Source organism: Spermophilus citellus, assembly GCF_964194105.1.
Source record: "Spermophilus citellus genome assembly, chromosome: 2".
Taxonomy (NCBI): domain Eukaryota; kingdom Metazoa; phylum Chordata; class Mammalia; order Rodentia; family Sciuridae; genus Spermophilus; species Spermophilus citellus.
In genome coordinates this window covers 164,261,608-164,279,619 of record NC_138183.1, presented here as the reverse complement: position 1 = coordinate 164,279,619, position 18,012 = coordinate 164,261,608, and the positions used below count along the sequence as shown (strand labels likewise).

General features: G+C 34.9%; 1 protein-coding gene across 3 annotated transcripts in view; it reads left to right on the top strand.

Moving 5' to 3' along the window:
• Positions 1 to 18,012, top strand: part of GRIA4 (glutamate ionotropic receptor AMPA type subunit 4) — a gene marked incomplete at both ends in the record, with an annotated part of 332,583 nt that overhangs the window by 154,030 nt on the left and 160,541 nt on the right. The gene's annotated exons all lie outside the window — the stretch shown is intronic.

Genomic DNA, 18,012 nt, shown 5'->3' with positions numbered 1-18,012 from the left:
TGAAACATTTAGCTTTATTATTCATAGTTACTCTTTTGTAATTTTTAAGATAAAAGTAATAAATTAACTGGGCATAGTGGCATATGCCCATAATCTCAGTGGCTCAGGAGGCTGAGGCAAGAGGATCACAAGTTCAAAACCAGCCTCAGAAACTTAGTGAGTCCCAAAGCAACTTAGCAAGACCCTGTTTCAAAACAAAATAAATTTTAAAAGGCTGGGGATGTTTCTCAGTGGTTAAGTGCCTCTGGGTTCAAACCCCAGTATCAAATATATATATTAAATTGAATTCAAGACTGACAAATCAATCATTCCTTCATTTAACCAAAAAAAAAAATAGTTGTACAAGGGTTTTGTACTATGTGTGTACTAGATTCTGGAGGTTGAAAGACATATACAATAAAGTATATACTCTACTCTTTCTCTTCTGATTTAGTACAGAGAGAGGAATATTTTCTCCCAGGCAAAGTATTCAATTAAAATGGGATTTGGGGGTTTTGTTTTGGTTTAGTTTGGTTTGGTTTCGGTTTTTGTAGGTAAGTTTAAAAGTAATGTTGCCCTTACTCTGCAGGGAAAGCCATGTTAGGATTTTTAATCTAAAAAACAGCGGTTTTAATTGAACCACTCTAGCTATTCCACTGTGAATTAGACTGCAAACATGCTGTTATGGCACATCTTGGGCTTTCAGAAAGAGAAATGGTCTTCCACAGCAAAGAGAGAAATCTCCTTCAGCACAAACATAAATGGCCCTCAAACCAGCAAGCACCCCAGGAGGACAGGGCATTGCTATCCCTCTTCAGGACAGAGCTGACAGCACCCTCTTCCTTCACTCACCTTTCAGGCTTCACAGTGCTGGTCATTCTGTCTTTCTGTTGAAAAGATTAGACAGACTCCACCTAACATGATAGAGCAAGACATAGACTTTTATTTAAGTTTCAGATATTTATTAATTAGTATAAGAAACTCCAACAAATCAGTATAATTTCCTTTTAAAGGAGAAATATTCCTGAGTTAGTGAAAAAAAGTGTGGAAGGCTTCTGGGAGGCTTTCATTCTTTGCAGTCTTACAGGAAACATTTCATTTAGAAGTCTTGCCCTGCTTTTTATCAGTTTGCTATAATCCACACTGTCCAAATATTGATCACAGGGACCCAGTTTGTTCCAGGAATTGGGTGATTCTTTCTGTCTGAGCTGATATCTGGGCTGAAGGATGCCAACACCACATGCAGCACCACTTCAGCACCTCACACTGGATCAATGCTTCTTGGCCTCATTGGGGACTTGGTGACGCATGTGTGTGGCAGAGGACTCTGGTCTGAAAATAAAACAAAACTGCCAGGCTGGGGACTAAGTAGTCTCTGTAAACTGAAGGTAGTTAATTAAACACTGATCTCAGTTTGGCTCCAGAACTGCTCACAATCTATTTTGCCGGAGGTCTAAAGGCATTTGACTCTATGATAAATTCACACTCAGAGTAAATAATAACTTACTATGTGAATTTTTATAATGCAAATTTGGATAGACTCAGTAAATGAGAAGTGGTGATTATTTTTCCTCAATCAATTAAAATTTTATAAAGCTGCATTGTTTGGGTGGAGCTACCGTAGACTCTCTGAAGCATACAGAAAACATCAGATATTGTCCCTGTAGTCAGAAAGTTTAGAGAAGTTTAAGACAAGGGGAGCTTTCTATAAACAGCACAAAAGAGTCTGTATGTGGTGAAGAGTTCTATGTAATAGATCTGTGCTACAAGTTTAGAAACAAAAGAACTGAAGGACAGCAGCATCATTTCAGATTATCGATACATACAAGTTTAATATTTAAAAAGGTTGCTTGGATATTTTTGTTTCCTCAATAAAAAGATGGATTTGACAGTGTCCTCAGCTTTGGGTAGTTGGTTGGTTGGTTTCAGTATTCATTTTATTGATATTAGCACTAAAATAAGTCTTAATGATAATCTGCTCCTATTTGATGAATAGCTATGGATTGACTATCCATTACAAGCAAGCATTCCCCCTCACAGTAAAGAAAGGAAGGCTTGGAATTAGCCCAGGCTTCATTCATAAACTAAAACCAAATAGAACTGTTGACAATAAGATAATGTTCAGCACAAGGATTTAAATTGAATAGCCACATCCCCATCAAATTCATTTTTTTTTTGTAACATGCTATATACAAAATGGCTTTCATGCGCTTTAATCCAATCCCAAAAAATGTAACCCAAAAAAAATGTAACCTAAAAAAAAATGTACCTGATGGTTCTAAACTTAAGACATTCATTAGATGAAAAAAAAAAAACAGAAACTGGTAGTGAAATAAGGAAAAATCTTTGAGTGTTGATAAAATATATGCATATGAAGTCTAGACAGTGACATGAAGATCACATTAAGTGAATTGAATAGTTAACAGTAGAATTCTCCAGCCAAAGAGAATTAGGATTTAGGACTAAAATGTCTATAACCAAAAGTGGAAGTTAGATATTTGGTGACACACAGTTATATGAAACTATCTAATGAATCTCACCCTCATTCTGAAGACAAAATGTAACTAAAGAGTGAATATTTTAAAAACTCAGATTCTAAACTTTGTTTCCTTACAGGTAGAACTGATAATGACTAAAAGACATAAAAGGTATGAAAAACAAACTAAGAAGTGAATTCCTTGGTATGATGTGGAATTGCAACTATAAAGGCCCTGAAAAATAGACTCTTCCGGTGGTTTCAAGGTTTGCGTTAGATCTTAGACTGCTGAGGAAGCTTTCCATGACTCGGGTTCCCATTTCTTTTTATCTTCTCTGAATTCATCTAGGACATGAAAAAAACTAATACAAATCTAACACTTATGTCCACCAACCAAAATGCATATTTAAACAGATGTTCAAAGTGTTCAGAGGCAGGCTGTGGGTCCTCCTGCTTCTGCTTTGTTCTTTCAACATAATCTGCTTTCTCTGTGTCGGATCCAAGAGGCCATTAATGAACTTTCCCTCTGACCAAGAGCAGTTCTACCTCTTTAGACATCAGGGGCTTTTTTTCATCTGGAAATTACAGCCTTATTTCTGTTGACATTACTTAAAAGAAAAACACAAAAGATAATATCCTGACCTGTTGAAGCTAAATTTAAGCTTACATAAGCAGATTCTCTAAATGAATGTCTTTAATTTCATTGTTGCTCAGGGTGACTTTACTGATCAAAAGAGGCAGCACAAAAAAAATTGCTAAGTGAAGTCATTGTGGTATTCTTAACAGTCCTAAATGTCAATTTGAAGAATAGTCCGCTTCTTCTGAAGCACTCCTATTTAAAACAGAGTGGACAGCAACATTGATGGATGATCAAGGCAGTCTGAGTCACACAAGGGGACTTTATGCCTCTGCAAGTGAGGAGACAAATGCAGAATTTTTTTCTATCATTCTCACACAGCTATGAAATGCCTTTAGCTATTCAAAATGCAAAACTGCCTACCAAAATCAGAAAGAAGATAATTCATTCTTTCCTTCCACCTGCATTGGTAAGAACCACAAGCAGGGTGGGAACTTCTCCAGATTTCTTTATTTTGTTCCCCTTTTTGCATCCGTTTACTATACAAACTGTTTTCTCTAGCTAACCTGTCAGAAAGACATCTATTACCTTTACAGAAGCCAACGCACATTGGTGTATGTCACGCTTCAGTTATTCAGTGCCAACACTGTGAAACAAATCTTTTTATCAAGCTTTGTCTGAAAGTCTCTTTTGCTCTGTCAATCACTAAGGAGAGATACATGTGTTGCCCAATCCTGAACTTCAGACCCCAGTAGCAAGTGATCTATGAGCTTAGTTATTTTCTCCCAGGCTACTAACATGACATGTTACCTCTATAGCTCACTTTCCAGTTTTGAAACTACCCTGTCAAGTACAATGCATTAATAACAAAACATGAAGCATCCCTAATATAACCCTGTGCCCTTGTGCACCATTCTTCCATTACTTTCCACCTTTCTGTCTCAAGACAGAAAACTAAAAGGATAAGATACAATGCTATAAATAGAAAAATATGGCAATTCATGGAGGCCTTATACAGGTATGCAAGATGTAGGAGAATTATCGTGTAACTATTGACACTTTAAATTTTATGTTTTGGTGTACCGAAAAAAAAAAAAGTTTTTTTGAGATCTGAAGATGAAGATGAGAAGAGCAAAGTTTCGGACAAGCAAGTTTAAATAACAGGTCATTGCATGAGGAACCCATATATACCTCCATTTACATTTTCTCTGGCTTAATCATTTGTTTGCTTTTCTGCCCTGAAGAACTTTGGCTGTCCATTGCAAAACCCTCTTCATATTGGCAGCATTCCACTCTATTTATCATCATATAGAGTCTGTGTCAGCAGATCCAGTGGCCACTCTGAGAGTTGCCCTCCCACTGGGTGGATGATGAGCTCAACTGATCCATCCCTGAAAGTGCTGAGGGAGCTTCTAGCCCAGATGGCCTTCTTGCTGATCATGTCTGAGGATTGTTTTATTTTGTTTTTCTTTCCCCTAAGCTGGCTCGTTTAATGTAGGAGATATCAGAAGCTGTTTGGTCAGAGCTTAAAATAACAAAAATAAAAAAAGATTTATGAATTATAGTGCAGCTTAAAAAGATTCAAAGATAATCTCCAAAGTTATTTCCTCAGTGATAAAGAGAAGTGATTTTTATATGTGTTTGAATATCTATCACTATTAACAGGTTCAAAGGCAGTCTGCTTTGTGCATTGTTCTCAAAAATCAATGATTTTGCATTTAATGTATACTTTGCTGCATATTTCAGTGTGTCCTCATGTAGAGGACATGAAAATTATTTCAAATATACTTTTAAAGGTTAAAATATCTAGACATATGCATGTGGGTCTTCCATATTCATTGTAGAGAAGACTACCTCCATTTCACTCCTGAATTCTCCTTGATTGTTTCTCTTTAGCAATTACTGAATATGCCCCAAAGGGCCAAGATTTAGTCACATGTAGTCTTCTTAACTACTTGGAGCATATAACTGCACAAAAAAAAATGTGTTCAGCACAATATTAATCACTCAGTGGCCCTTTCAACTATCCAAATGGAATGACCTGGCTCAGCTCACAGAAGATTCTGTCATCATAGACAGTACTGGAAGATGATACATCCAGGTGTCCAAAGACATCATAATAGTATGAATTTTGCTGTCAGTTAAATATTCATTTGAATTTAATATTAGAAACTTAATGGCAAAGTGATTTGCATTTGGGTAATGTCAAAAGTTATAAAACTTAATAATTAAGTATTTATCCAAGAATGACCAATAGGAGCTAGAGAGAGCTGGAGAGATTCTGAGGGTACATAAGACGTGACAGGAGTTCAGACAGAACTGATTTAATGTTGGCTAAAATGAAAATATAAACAGTAACATCACTTTCCCTTAGGTAACAGAACACTTTTTAAATATTACTTATAAATTTTGCATGTTAAAAACATTTCAGGAATGTGAAAGAGTGCAATTATATTTGGATATTCTCATGTGAAAATCAGAAATAAACTAATTCTGGACTGCATATGACTATTAAGTTTGTAGGATAGAAGTCAACCCCAGGCTGTAGAGTATGATAAAGTAGACATAAAGTGCAACAAGAAATAAACCAACATCAAGAGCTAAGACTTAAATTATTTAGGAAGTATTTTAAGTATGCTCAAATATAAAAAGTAATTTGCAAGAGGTGTGGCTTTAGTCAGATATGCAATTTATTTTGCATAAATTTATGCAAGAAAGTTCCTGGGAGAGAATAAGTTTTAGACATTAAAAGTGGTAACAAAATCTTCCCACCTTACAATTACAATTTGGGGGTGTATATGTCATAAAAAGCATCATTCCTTCTAGAAACTTCTTGTCAAGAGTAAATTAGATCCTTTTCATATGGAAAGTGCTTAATCATAACCCTAATACATGTTCAATCTCCCCAACAATTTTTGCATGCATTATCTCTACATTGGAGATGTGAGTTTTTCAAATTAATAACATATATTTATAAAATATCTGAAAATATTTTCTTATTTCTTCCAATAATTATCAATAAAAGGAAAGGCACTTAGTCACTATACATAACCATTATTCTTGCATCTACTGGCTTAATTTTAAATTTTAACTGAGATTTTTATCTAAAGTGTTCAGATCAATAAATGTCATTTAATGAGTTTAGACCTGCTCTTCAACTGGTTTATAGTCTAAATCAGGAGATGGACACTAAACTGATATTTAATACTGAATCTGGGCCTTTGTCTGGTCTATAAAAGTTTGCCAACCAGAGTTTGTTCAACATACAGATACGTTGTTTATTAGCCTTCTTGTTGACTCAGAAACTGAATTATTGAAACTTAAAGCAATACATGTAAAGTCGTATCATATACTCAAAGTTTCCTTTATTCTCATATTTAGGAAAAGCACACATTTTACCAGAAAAACAGATTCTTCTGCTAGCAAGCTAATAAATTTTATTATCCTATTAAATACACCTTGGTTCTGTGGAGGAGACATTTATAGAGAACCACCTTGTGCTGGGTACTATACTATTTCCCAGGGATGGTAAGAGTACTGGGCAACCCACTCCTTGGAGTCCTGGATCAGACAAAGCACTGTGAATGGTCTGTCTCCTACTCTATCAAAGAGACAGTCCCATAGAATCCCACATCAGGATGTTCAAAATGTACACATTTTGTCAATTTTAAAAGGTTTTGAGATCATTAAATGCAGGACTCTTCTACCCCTCTGAAAATGGACTTTTAAACCTTTCTTAATAAAGCAAGAAAGGATGTTCTCAAATTAGAAAGCCTCCTGTGAAATTGTTCTCCACGTAAAATTTTGGTTGCAGCTTTTCAGAGGGTGGAGCAATAGCTCTGCTTTGTCAAGGGCCTTGTTAGCAGACACAAGATCATGGAGTCTGAGGGAAGCAAAATGGGGACCCGAATACATAGGCAGATAATTTCATTCCTGTTTGTAAAGTGTTCAAAAATAGACATTTGGCCAGGTGCGGTGGCACACCGCTTGGGAGGCTGAGACAGGAGGACTGCGAGTTCAAAGCCAACCTCAGCAACAGCAAGGCACTAAGCAACTCAATGAGACCATGTCTCTAAATTAAAAAACTACAAAATAGGACTGGGGATGTGGCTCAGTAGTCGAGTGTCCCTGACATTTGATCAACCTGCTGTTTGAACACCAGAAAAGGATACTAATCAGAATGGTGAAGATGTGTGGAAAGAATCGAAAGAACTCTCCCCAGAGTAAGTGATAGGTGAAGCTAGAAAAGGTAGTAGGTAACCAGAGCAGTAGGCACTTAAAATAGGGAGAATATGTGAATCAGGGCACAGAGATGTAGGACTTAAACTCTTTATGTCCAGGATCCCTAAATGTAGCCAACAGTTATGACAGTGTGCATTTTTTCAAATGCTCTGTTAGCCAATTAATTCAGAAATTCCGTAGTTGATTAAAAACTATGACAGTATATATTTATAGGCACTTACTGATCTTAGAAGACAAAGCAGAAGAGAAGCACTCAAGTTCATAAACAGTATGGGTGTCTTTGATATGCTAAGGAAAACTTTCCTTTCCCAAGAGAATCAAAGCCCCATGATATGGGGTTTTGCCCTATGCATAGCTCTAGAATAGAAGCTGATGCAGGTGTTTGTTTAGTACATCTATTTAGTAACATATAGGGCCTCAAAGATAAACAAGACATATCTGGTACCTCTCCTTGTAGTGTAAATGTTCTAGTACCAAGGTTTTAACCTAAAATAGGTGAGGGGAGTTGTAACTCATATAGGAAAAACAATTACCTTTTAATTACCTCTTTTATCTTTCTTAACATGTAACTAGAATTTTAAGAACACATGATAGGCACATGATAGTCACAAAAGACACAGTGGAAAAATCAGACAGGAATGAATCCCGTACTTCATAAAGAGGGATGAATTTATGTCATTCACAGGAAAATGGATAGAACTTGAAAATAGACTGTGACCCCACAGTCTAGTTGGGGTCAGTCAGGTAAATGATTGCACTCACACATGGTTGACCACACACTAAGAATGGTAGAGAGATTTCTCTGAGAGCACATGGTAGGAAAAACTAACCTAGTCTGTGAATCAGAGAAGTCTGGAACTGTGTGGTTGTGACAGGCAGAATTCTAAGGTGACCCCCAGTGATCCCTGCCTTTATGTAATCCCCTCCCCTTGAGAGGGAAGGACTTGTGACTTGCTTTTAAAATATGGCAAAGGTGAAAGTATTTTGCACACAATAATTAATGCCCCTGACTTTAAGTTATTCAAAAGGGAGACTATGACTATGGCCATACTACCCTGAATGCACCTGATCTCAAAAGAGAGACTATCCTGGGTGGGCCTCACCTCATCAGGTAAACTCTTTACAAAGGTCTAGAAGTGAGAGACCCAGTGAAGCAGCTTCTCCCTGCCTCCACTGCTGGCCTTGAAGAAGCTTCCAGAGAGCCAACAGCAATAATGAAATGAACCCTGACAGCAGCAAGAGAGAGCTTGGAAGTAGATGTGTCCTTAGTCTAGCCTCTGGATGGTATTGCATCCTGGCTGGCTCTTTGACACCCTGGGCAGACAGATGGCTATGCCCCACCCAGACTCCCAGCCCAGGAGACCTGTGACAAAGTAAATGTGTGATATTTAAAAAAAAAATTAAATTGTGAATATAGGTCACAAACCACAGAAATTTTAGCAATACCTGTAACCTCATCAAACATTAAAAAACATCACAGATAATTTCATGTGTCATTGTAGGGTTGCACATATCTAAAAATACCATTTTGCTCATGTTGATTTTTAAGTTTCTTGTTATTGATATGCCATTAGATTTTATTATTTAATGCATGAATAAAAAGCAAATAGCTTGTGATATCATAAATTTAGTTTTTGATACTTTGAATTACTTTTTTTGTAATCCTATGAAATTCATCTTATGCACTTAAAAGCATTGTTCTAAATAAGGGAACTAAAGATCTCATCTGAATGCTAAATAGGCTAAATAGGTCTGTGATACCAGAAATTGTTAAGAACTGCAGGCTAGGGAGAGAAAAGAAATTAATTAAACCAGTGATTATTATTTAATGTATGATGTGATGAATGCATGATAGGGGAAAAATACTTATTTACCTTAGGTGCAGGTATGTGTGACCTGGTAAATAGGGGTGGTCTTATAAAGATGTCCAGAGAAGTTATGCTGTGGCTCCCCTTGAAAATCAGTAGGAAGGCATCACACATTCGAGGAACTAAAGGAAGTGTGTTAGGAAAGGAACTAGAATGTGAAGTTGTGAGTAGGTAGACAGATGCTTGGGGGCAAGAGATGAAGCTGAAAAGATCACATTAGATCCTTCGGTTCATGAGCGTGATGATTGGGTGTTCATACTCCCTCTAAACCTTGTTATGACATCGGCACATTACCCATGTGACATGAACTTTGAGGATCCTATGACTCTTTTTCATTAAAAAAAAAAGAAAAAGAAAAGATCACATTAGAACAAGTAAGGTAAGACTCAAAGGATTTTGCACTTTATTCTAAGGATTATGAGAAGTTCCTGGTGCATTTTTTAAAACAAAGTAAAAAAAATCACTTTGAAAAGAATTCACTTTGAGGAGAGGTAAGCATTAAGCCAGGAGAAAATATGGTTGCATTAATTCAAGAAGATTGTGTGAAACCTGCATTTTCTTCAGAAAAATATGGAAATAAAGAAAATGGACATGATTCTAGAACATATTATGCAATTATACTCAACTTTATTACTACTACCATTGTTATTAATATTGATTATAATTAACCAATAAACTTTATAGCTGTTGCTTAATAATACAGACCATTTAAGTAACTTTGGGTGGCTTAAGTAATTGAAGTTCAGTGAGGAAATAAGTAGGAGTTTCGGCAAATGACAAGTGGCATTTTAACTGACAGTCCATGCAGGAAGACCTGCCAGCCACATGCTGCCTGTAGTGATGTCCATTTCCTAACATTATCCTAAGCCTTCAAGAACCTGCATCATTTTGCATGAAATTTTTTATTATCTGCTTCTATTTCAATTTTATCATCAGCCAAATCCTCTTTTGTCTATACATCCTCCTCCCCAGGATGCAACTCAATAGTTTCATTCATTCTTTCCAACTTATCCATTATCCTACAATCAAATGCAGAATTTTTGGAAAGATTGCTTTATTTTTTCCTAACATGTATTTATTTATTTTGATGTTTTCAATTGATCGCATCTTAAATCTTTTTTCTCTTTCCAGACCCATTGAAACATGAAAAACTATGACATTTATTGTATATATTGGCAGTAATGCATAAGACTTGGAAATCATGTGAGCTGGCCTGGCCTCTTGAAACACTTAGCTTTTGTTGTAAATAGTCTTATGTATATCGATATTAATTTTAGTCACATTTCCAGAATTCAATGAGCATGGTATCAGTAGTGCTGCTACTCTCCCCTTGAGTGTGATATGACTGCCGTCAGTGTTCTGTCCCTCCATTATTCTTTGAGACCAAAGAAAAGACAAGTCAATAGTAGGTAATAGGTGGTTATGAACACATGGGAAACTAAGCAAATAACATTAAGAAATAAAAGTTCTTTTTACTATATAGTAAGGTAACATCTTCTGTAAGTAAGTGAGCATCCATTTTCTTCAAATGTTTTTGATATGATTTCGACTTAACTTTCAGATTAATACTCCCAGAACTACTGATAATTTTGTCATAGAAAGAACACAAAGGAGTTTTTATCATCGCCCTTTTTTTTACAATGAAGTTTTCATCTTATCTTGATAATAAGAAGAAGCCTGAAATAAATCCAAGAGATGATACAAAAGGCACTCTATTAGAAGCACTAACCACATAAGAAATGCCAAAGAAGTTATGTCTAGATAAGGAACAATGCACAAATCAAGCTTACTAACAATATAAAGTTATAGCCTTCTTTTAAAAAAGAATCATGGTATATGTATAACTTTAAAAAAATCTTTGTCATCTGCACCTAAGATAGAGCATTAATATCCAGGATATACAAAGAACTCAAAAAACTTAATAACAAAAAAACAAATAACCCAATCAATAAATGAGCAAAGGAACTGGACATGTACTTCTTAGAAGAAGAAATACGAGTGGTCAAAAATATATAAAAAAAAGTTCACATCTTTAGCAATTAGAGAAATGCAAATTAAAACTACACCAAGAGTTTATATTACTCCAATCAGAATAGCAATTATCAAGAATACAAGTAACAATAAATGTTGGAAAGGATGTGGGGAAAAGGTACACTCCCACATTGTTTGTGGGACTGCAAATTGCTGCAACCACTCTGGAAAGCAGCATGAACATTCCTCAGAAAACATGGAATGGAACCACCATTTGACCCAGTTATCCCACTCCTTGGTATATACCCAAAAGACTTAAAATCAAAATACTACAATGACAAAGCCACATCAATGTTTATAGCAGCTCAATTCACAATAGCTAAGCTATGGAAAAAACGTAGGTGCCCTTCAAAAGATGAATGGATAAAGAAAAATGTGGTATATAAGCAATGAAATATTATTCAGTAATAAAGAAGAATGAAACTGGCATTTGCCAGTAAACAGAACTGGAGATTATCATGCTAAGTAAAATAAGCCAATCCCCCAAAAACAAAGGTTGAATGTTTTCTTTGGTAGACGGATACTAACACACAATAGGGGGAGGAGGAGAATAGAAGTTCATTGGACTACACAAAGGGAAATGATGGAAAGGGAAGGAATGAGTATAGGAAAGACTGTAAAATGAAAAAGACATGACTTTCCTGTGCTCATATATGAATACACAACCAGTGAAATGCCATATCATGTACAACCACAAGAATGAAATCCTAATTAGAGTAAGTTATACTGCATGTATGTATAATATATCAAAATATAGTCTACTGTGGTGTATATCTAAAAACAACAAATATTTTTAAAAATGGGAAAACATCAAAGTGTTTGATTCTACCAATGTAAATAGTCAGGTAGCATGATTACATAGTGAACTTTTGGGTCTGTGAGGACATTCTGGCTCTCTATTTACCACTACATAAAGTCTAAATTCCCTTGCAATTTTCTTGGAACACCATCTGCAATATTAAAATTTGTTCCCTAATTCCAACCCTAATTCATTCTCAGCAGTTAGGACTCCAGTTTTCTTCCAATCTAAGTAATGCTTTGTTTCCATAATCTGGATAAATGTCACCTCTCACTTAAATCAGTTAATAACCCTACCACTTTGAAACTGTAGTGGGTTCCTTTATATCTTGTCCATTTTCCCCTTCGTATGACTTGGAGTCAGTGTGACACCATTGAAATTAATGGTCTGCTATCTTCTACTATTTACTCTTTTTTTTTCTTTTTTTTTTTTATTGTTGGTCGTTCAAAACATTACATAGTTCTTAATACATCAGACACTAGATTGGCAATATGTAAATCAATGGAAGTGTAACTGATGTGATACAGCAATCTGTATACCGGGTAAAAATGGGAGTTCATAACCCACTTGAATACTATTTACTCTTGATGTTATCTACTTTCTGGCAAGAACACAAACTCTGTCTGCTTGCCTTCGGGTGTCTACCACAGAACTGAATGCATTTATTTAGTTGATTGCTTGATTAATATTTAAATAACAAAATTGTTTGAAATTTTGGAACAGGATAGTTCTGAATTAGAATTCTACCTCATCTGTGCATTGACTTATTCAGCAAATATTTATTGGGTACTCACTATGTTCCAGAAACTGTTCTAGATTCAACAATAAAAATAAGAAAAAGTCAATAACAGCACATATACACACAACCAACACCACCACCCCCACACACACACGCACAAAACAATACTTTCTATACCCATGAAGCTAGCATTCAAGCAAAGAGGATAATAAAAATGATAAATTTGTTTTTAGATCAACAAAGAAAAGAATAGATGACAAAAATATTGAGAAAGGAAAGATTGAACCACATGAAGAGGTAACTTTCAGTAAAGACTTGAAGAAAATGGGGAAATTCGTCCTCAGAACTTATCTGGTGAAGTTTGTCAGGCAGGAGTAATATTCAATGAGACACCTTGATTTAGAAACCATCAGCTTCCTTAGAGTGTGTGAGGAGAAGTGAAAAAACAAAATTTGGTTAGAAATAGAAAACAAAGGACAGAGACAGAAAGTATCTGAGAGGTAATGTATGTTTTATCACATGGGACTTTGCATATGATAAGAATTTCATCTTGACTGGGAAGAGGAATGATATAATCTGACTTATATTTTGCATATCTCTCTGGATACTGATTAAAAAGGGATACTGGATACTGATTATTAGTTGGGCAATTGTGGAATGCTTGGACCAGCACTGGGAGTAATGAGAGGTGGCTGAGTTCAGGATACAGAAAGTTAGTAAATTTACTCAAAAGTTGAGCCATCAGGGTTTGCTATTATAGAGTGGGACAGGAAGGGAGGCATTCAGGATGATGCTGAGATATTGAGCTCTAGAACCTGAAAAGAGAATTGTCATTAAGGAGATGAGGACAAAGGATAGAGTACTTGTGGGAAACCAGGTAGAGGTTAGGTTTTAACATTAATTTTAAAATGCTTATCATTAGAATTCCAAGTATACATAGTTCCAAGCCTAATTTTGTTCCAGAACAAATTCCAAGTTGGCAGTTAGATATGTTGTTCTCAATTCAAAAGAGTTGATCAGAATAAAGATATAAATTTGAGAGCTATTAGTAGTAAGATGATGCTGAAAGCCATCTCTAGAGATCATCAGCTGATAGAAAGTTGGAACAGAAAAAAAATAGATCCAAATAATAATAAACTGTGCCTTGAGCCACTCTAAGCTTTAGAAATGATTGAGTAAAAAATGGATCAGTGAAAAGACTAGGGAAAGAGTAGCTGGGAGGGTAGAAAAAGAACTAGGTGATGTGATAGTTTACATGCCAAGTATAAAATGGTTTCTAGAGAAGAGTGACTGATTTGGTCAAATGTTCTTTGTAAATCAAGTGAGATGAGTTCTGAGAAATGCCTGCTGGGGAAAAACATGGAGGTCACTGGTGATTTCCACAAGAGCAACTGCATTGAACAGGGTAAAAACCTAATTAGAAGCTGTTCAAGAAAGAAAGAAAGAAAACGAAGACAACAAGAAAAGGGACTCTTCCAAAAACATTTTTTCTGTAAAGACAAGGATAAAAATGAGGCAGCAGCTACAGGAAAAATGGGTTCAGTTCCAACTTTTATAAGCAAGCTAATGAAATGATCACCAGAGAAATAAAAAATAATAATGATAATGGAGATGGACGGGAGAATTACTGGAGACGTCCCTGAGTAGATGACAGAAGTTGGGACCTACGCTACAAATAAAGGTCTTGGTTCTACCTTAGAGCACAGAATGCTCACCCTAGTAACAGCAGACTACGTGGAATGTTCACCCACCAAGATAAATGCATGGACAAATAGAATGGTAGAAGTTCTTAGGGGTTCTGTTCTGAGGGCTTTGATATTTAGATAAAGCAGAAATCAAGATGACATGCTGAAGTTGAATATGTAGAGAAGTTAAGGAAAGAGAAGAAAAATATTTTAAATAGTACTTGGGCAAGTAAGGATGATAATGAAAAACAAACACAAAATATGATCACCAGAAACCATTTAGAATTTAAAAGGAGACTAGTTACTAAGACAGTGGTTTTTCTGGTTTTTGTTTGTTTGTTTGTTTGTTTGCCAGCCACATTCACCTATGAGAATACAGGTTCAGAGTGATAAAAGTTGGACTTAATCTGGGTTAAATTTTGCCAAATAAATAAGGCAAATCAGAGAGGAAAAGGGAGTTGTAAGTAAGCACTACTCTGATTACCCATAAATCTTGAGTAAGAAAACACTTAAGGACAATGAGGGAAAGAACAAAAATAGTAGAACCAATGAACCACTGAGTTCTAGCAGGGTCAAGGTTCTGCTGGTGAATGGCTGTGGAGAGAATTAGGCAGAGGAACAGGCAATGGGATTCACAAAGTGAGTGACTGAAGTTGAGATTAGACAGCGGTTACTGTTTTTGCCATCGTCAAGGGCAAATGGAAATAAGTGCTTCCAATGTGAAAAGATGAAATCAAGATCACCAGAAAAGAGGAAGCTACAAAACTGAGATAATCTGTGTGAATTTTCATTACCAACATTTTTTAACTGTAACTTTTGCCAAATTACTTACACCTTTTGAGTTTTAGCTTCTTCATAATTATAATGAAGAAGATAATACCTAGTTCCAAATGTAGCTATGAGGAGTTTTGAAACTAACAAGATGAGGTACATGTGCCCTAAAACACTGAATTTGGATGTTTCAAATTACCTAAAATCTGAATTAGGAGGAAAGGCTGTAAATCAGAGAATATAAATATTAATTTAGTCTAAATATTTAAAAAAATCAATCCTTTTAGCATATTTAAGTTTAGACATGGCCAATTAGCTAAAAAATTAATATATCCTGAATTAATAAGAACTTATATATTATGAAATCTCATTCTTAACTTGTAATGGAACCACCATTTGACTCAGTTATCTCACTCCTTGGTTTAAACTCAAAGTACTTAAAATCAGCATACTACAGGGACGCAGCCACATCAATGTTTATAGCAGTACAATTCACAACAGCCAAACTATAGAACCAACCTAGATGTCCTTCAATAAATGACCGGATAAAGAAAACGTGGTACATATACACAATGGAATATTACTCAGCTTGAACAAGAATAAAATTATGGCATTTGCAGTAAATGGATGGTAAATGAATGAATCAGACATTATTACCCTATGTACACATATGATTACATGACTTGTGTGATTCTACATCATGTACAACCAAAAGAGTGAAAATTATGCTCCATTTATGTATGATGTGTCAAAATGCATTCTACTGTCATGTATAACTAATTGGGAAAAAATATTTTAATTAAAAAAAATATAGCTGAAAATAAATCTCAGTCTTTATTTCCATGACAAGCAAACTGTCCAAAGTTCTTTTAATTTTGTATTTCATAAGCCTTATCTAAGACACTATTATTTGTGGTACATTAAAATGCCTTACTTTTAAAAATGAATTCCAAAATATAGATGAATAAACCAACAAAGTTTGCTTTCATAAATTAGCTTCTTGATTTTAGTCTAGAATCATGAAACATACTGAAACATAGGCTATACATCTATTAAAAGGTAGACATTATACATGAATTCAATCCAGAATCTAAATCAGCTAACATCAAGTATAACTAAGTGTAGCATGGTATAGACAGTAATATATATCTGTTTTTCCCAGTAATTTATTTACAATAGATATACTAAATCTTAATAAAATTTAGCTATTTAATCAAGAAAATGCCAAAAATAAGATTCTTGGAAGATGAAGTTAAGAATAAAATAAAGATTGTGAAAAATCAAAATCATATCTCTTAAAAACCAAAAGGGGAAAAAGAGCAAGAAATTTTATTAAAATGCATCCAGCTGTTGAAATATATAAATCTTTAACATTTAAAATGAATAGAATTTAGGGATGTGTGATTCATATGAGTATAGTCTGAAATATTAAGTCAGAGCAAACTCCAGGTCAATAAAATTTAAAATAAACTTGCAGGAACTGGATTAAATGCATATGTGTTTTACTTCAATAATGAACAGAGAATGGAAAAAAAAATGATCATTTTAACAGGAAAAATTAAAAGGCATTGTGTTTTACTGCAATAACTGTTATTTTTTGAATGAAAAAAAAATACCAAATAAACTTTAAAGGAAGAAATGTGGGAATTTTAACTTTAGAGCATAATGAGTTCCATTAAAGTTGGAGACAATTTTTTTAAATCTCTACTATAATATTATACATGAGGAGAAAACTTTGTGAATTGAAAACTTTGAGGTATAAATATAGCTACCAATACCATAAATTACCATTTATAGTCTACAATGTACTAATAACGTTATGTTCATTTTCAGTGAGACCAAAATAGGAAAAAAAAATATGAGTAAGCTAATTTAAACTCAAAATAAGAAAAGAAAAGACATTTTAATAATAAGTGTAACAAAAATGAAATTGAGTTCCATGGTGGATATTGTGCTTCTTATCACCGGAAGTTTGATAACTAAAATGCTTTATAATACTATGAGAGTGACAACTAGAAACATCACAAAGAAAAAAACGTGCACAACGTAGTATCATGAGGCAAAGTTGAAGCAAAGGCCAGTATCTGGGATGACAATGCAAGCGAGACAAGGCAGGCAAATTGGTGAGTGAACAAAATCCCAGGTGGACAGGCGGGCAGGTGCATCCACATCAAGGAGATTCATCAGTTTAGTTAGTGACCTAGAACAAACTCACAAACCCAGAGTAATTGTATTCCTAAAGCAGACAGTGGTAGAAGGAACACAGAAACACAAATTAGCCAAAGGGAATCTAGAAAGCACACAACAAGAACCCATATGCTAGTAGATCACCAAAACCAGAGCCAGAATGACCGCACTAGGCAAGATGATGTTGAAATGCAGCTTCTGCTATGCATTCCTATTTAAGAGCTGAGTCAGTGTCTCCTAGATGGAAAACCACCTGAGATAACTAGATACTTACAAAATGAAGATGAGAAAGCACAACTTAAAAACAAATAAAATCCAAACACTTGGATTCAGAGACCTCTTCAGCGACCTCAGACATCAAAACGTGGAAAGAAATAGCTAATTGAACTCTGCACAAAATAAGGAAAATAATTAGGTATAAAACCGAGCACATATAAAAGGTAATTTTTAACTATTAATATTTCTCAGTCTATTCAACAATTCAGTGAATCTGTTAAAAGGTTTCCTAGATATTGTTTGTTAATTCGATCAGATATTCCTACAAATAAAAATATTAAATATCACCTTATTGTTTACCATAATTCTTTTTCTTTATAAGAATATTGAATGCATTTCTTACTTAAAAAGTATCTTTCAGGCTGATTAATTATCAAATTTA